This window comes from Xiphias gladius, chromosome 16, assembly GCF_016859285.1.
Source record: "Xiphias gladius isolate SHS-SW01 ecotype Sanya breed wild chromosome 16, ASM1685928v1, whole genome shotgun sequence".
NCBI lineage: Eukaryota > Metazoa > Chordata > Actinopteri > Istiophoriformes > Xiphiidae > Xiphias > Xiphias gladius.
The window spans coordinates 14,016,716-14,021,063 of NC_053415.1; positions in this window are offsets into that span (position 1 = coordinate 14,016,716).

A 4,348-nucleotide genomic window follows, 5' to 3' on the forward strand; every position below is an offset into this window, starting at 1 on the left:
GTTTGCCTAAAATATTCATTTATTTTATCATGCTATATAAAAAAAACCATTATATTATTTTATATATGTAATTTCCTGTTTTAATCACTATTTCTTATTTTTTAGTTGAATGTGAGAGCGGGGTCAGAGATTTTGGGAAAGGTATTCTCCTGGAGTGAGCCTAACTGCCCACAAGTTGGCTTTGCTTACGATTTTTACCTTTTTGTCATTTGTTTATTGTTTTTATTCCAGTTAAAATGACCCTGAGCTTTATCATTTATTTTCCACATTGTTCTGGGCTTGAGCCTGTCACCAGTTGTGTGCTTCATTTGTCTCTTCATAATATGCAGGCACAGTTTATGTCTTGTTTACTTATGCAAAGTGCTTACGTTCCCTGAGGTTTGAAGTGATTTACTGGTTCAAACACTAAATGTGTATAATATACATAATATACTGTGATATGCACAGATTCTTTCATTCACAGGAAACCAATGCAGAGATCATAGAACTTGTGTGAAATAATATTTTCTTTTTCTTTATATTGTTAATATTTTTTTCTGCTCAGAGTTTAGTCTGCATTATCTTGAATAAGCTCTACTAAGTCCACAGTATTTTTCTAATGACCAATGAGGAGAGCACCAGGCACAGAGGGGTTAGAGACGGCCGGTCTTATATGTCTCTAGGTCAAAGGGCACCACAGGTATAGAGGCTGATGTCTGTAGCATGAATGTAACACAAATCTTAAACTGGCAAACTAGACTTGCACCGAGAACAAAAGGCTATAACTGACACCATGATGAATTTACTTTATTTTCCCACATGCTTCTTATTGAATCAATAAAAAGGGGTATTTTATTTTGCATATTCTACGTAGGCATGAGTCCACCTGTCTAACTTTGCCTAGCCTAGTCTGACCATTTTGAATATGCAGTGATTCACAGGATTTAGCTGTAGTTGAAACATATGAATCTACACTTGTTCAAAATTTAATGTCAAAAACTGCCTCCATCTCCCTGATATGAATAAATGAAAAAACTGTTTCATAAAGTCAGATTAATTAAACTGTCTCTCACTTAGAGTTTTTCTTTCATAAAGTACATTTTTGAGTTGCGAAGTCTTATATGAAAGTAAAAGCACACCTAAGTGTTTATTTCTTTACTATAGAATTAACAGTAAGTATTTTCTTATTTTGATATTTTTTTGTTATTGCTTAATAATTATTATAATTAATAATAATTTCTCAAATACTACAGCTGCATTATTACGAGCCAACGCCTTACTGTACTTTATCTTTGTTTGGTAGACTAATGCCATTCATTTCACGCAGGCAAGGATTCATGATCATAGTTGGATGAAGTTGATGAGTAATCGTCAGACTCTTGTGATAACTTTCAGATTTCATTTTGAAAAATGAATCTGAAGAGCTAATCACATAGATGATTCAGAGGCATTAAGCATCAGCTTTTACAGTTATAAGATTTATGACTGTTACAGTGTTGATAGCTACCAAACCACAATCAGCATTAGTGTCATTTCAGAACCTGTAAAATGTTGAAGTTATCAGTGTCCATTTCATGAGCAAAATGTAACGAGCACTCAAGCTGTTAATGGTTCAACTTATATTGATCTCGTGAGTCTCCTGGGATATTGAAAGCACTTATGAACGTATGAATATAAGATAATCATCTTGAGAGGATGTGACAATTCACTATATGTAAAAAATTCTTCAAAATATTTCAGTCACTCCTGGCCAAGAAGGGAGCTTCAGAACTGAAAACATGTACAGATTTATCGTATTTTTATTTCAGTTTACTGTATTTTTTTAGCAAACATCTGTGCAAGAAGCTAGAATCTGGCTTCTGAGTGTGCTTTGCAGCTTCTGCCGGAAACTATTAGCATCTTAAGTGGGTGGAACATTTTTATCAATTATTAACAACGGTCCAAATATTCATTACAGTCCAACATCGCTTTTGCCTTTTGTGAAGAGAAGGCAGTGAAGAGAAGGCTGACGGCAAAGTGCTGATTATTCCTGCCTTACTGTCTCGCAAAGATGATGCGATTATCAATTTGTGCCACACCCACTGACAGTACTTTATGGCTCACATGATGTTGTCTGACAAAGCCGGTCAGCAGAGCAGTTGAGCTGTGTCTGAATAAATTTTGGCCAGCCTGCTCTCAATTTGTAGGACATGTATAATAGATACAAAGTGGCAATTGTTTATTTGAAAATGTCAAAAGATTCTTGTTCTGTAAAAAAAAATCTTTGCTTTTAATTTCATCCATCAACTGATGTAAGAGAGCCAATATAGTATGAAATATAGCCTATGACTGAAACCAGCTCACAGCCCCACTCATGGCAACAGGTGGGGTTACAGACTGCTTATTTTAATGACCAGTAAATCAAGAGTGATTCTGCAGATTCTCCTCACCAGTTGCTCAGCAACAGGACATCAAGCTCCTTTGTTAGACTGCATTAGGGTGGAAGGTCGGAAGTTAGTCTGCCATCCCCAACCCGGGAGTCTCGCAAGCTGGGCAATAATATGTGGACATGTTCTATGTGAAAGGATGTCTACTTGACTTGGGATTTAGCCACTGGCATGCATGGAGGAGCATGATGAAAAACAATTCAGAAAGAAATCTGAGAATGCTACCCATAACAGCTCTGTAATTTTATTTTCTGTAGATAGATGGGAAGAAAATCGTATTAGATAAGGTAGTGGTGAGTTCCCCCATACCTCTCCAATGTGCTGATAGACAAACACACAAACTGGCAGACAGACACACACGCACACTCAATTTTTATCTCAACCACTAAAGTGTACACACTCACACACACATACAGTGTTTCAAATGAACCACTCCCTCGGTATCTCACAGCAATACACAGAAACAAAAATACCCCAGTTTACAGACAACACCTTCTCAATTCAAAGATATTACAACAATATAATTACTGCAAATATGTAACAAAGTAGATATCCCCGACCATTTTTATAGTACATTTTAAATTCAAATTAGAACAAGCAACTTTTTTTTATTGCAACACATATGGAAAAAGAAATAAAAGAGTTCATTTGCAAGTGAGCTGCTCGTATTATTGGGCATGGCTTTTTGATCAATAATGGTCTGTACAAACCACAATGGATATAGCCATTAGAATGCTATAGCAGTGTATCCCAGGGGGTACATATTCCACAGTATTTCCTCTAATAGGTTTTCAGCATTCTTTGTAAGAGCAACAACACATGCAGTATTTATTGCTCTTTGCTAAGTACAACACGTCGAATATCTTCCATGTAACTACTATGTATAAGTATTATTGAAAATGTCATTATTTAATTTGGTTTAATAAATTGATAAAGACAAAATACTTAATATCATTCATCATGTTTATTTCTTTGGTAAAATAAACTGTTAGCTAAATTGTGTGGTATGGCACACAGACATTTCCCATTGCTGCACATGCTCAGAGCTCGATACCAATCTGATTTACTCCATTGATGTGTGCCTCAGAGAGTAATGATTATGTGCCAGAGTTAGTGCTAAATAGTATCTGACAAGGCATGGAAAGGTCTCTCCTGGAACAATTGCACTCATGCTGGACACTGGCTGCTCCTGACACGGACTCAACACTGTAGACATCAGGAGTTCATACTTCACAGTCAGCGCATGGTGTTGCATGACATTGGGCCAACAATTACCACTGGCTGGATGGAAATATGTTTCCACTGCACATGATAAACTATGCAAAGCTGTGTTAAGAGGTGAGAATTTGCACAACCTTTCTTTTTTTCTTCTTTGCTTGAGACGAACAAAAATATAGTTGATATTACACTTACAAAAAATTAGATAAGGTGTTGACACTATCTTTAAATGTCTTGCCTAAGCTGAGGATGCTAAATTATGTAGGTCTGGCAAACACAAGGCAAGCCCAATACCAAGCCTACTAACCACATTAATCCAACCTCTGTGAGTGTAATCTAAGCCATTGAGCTCCTTTAATTTATTTCCATATATTCAAAGTAGGTTAAACTTACTTTGAAATGCAGTATTTTTTTCTGCATGTTGCTTCAAATGCCCTAGAATTTAAAACATGCTATCTTATAAAATCCTGGGGTGTGGTTAAATTCACCAATTTATTCATATTTATGAAATTGGAATTGATTTATTTTTTCCATATTTTCCCACATAGATGTTTCAGATAAATTATTATTACTTATTATTATTATTACTTATTATTATTGCAGCAGCAGTATCACATTTAATAAAAGAGCGTCTGCGCCATCTAGAGATACAAATCGAAACTAGCTCGATTTAAACCTAAAGATGGCGTCTAGTATTTGAAAACTTTGTTCCCTGAGTATGGTCT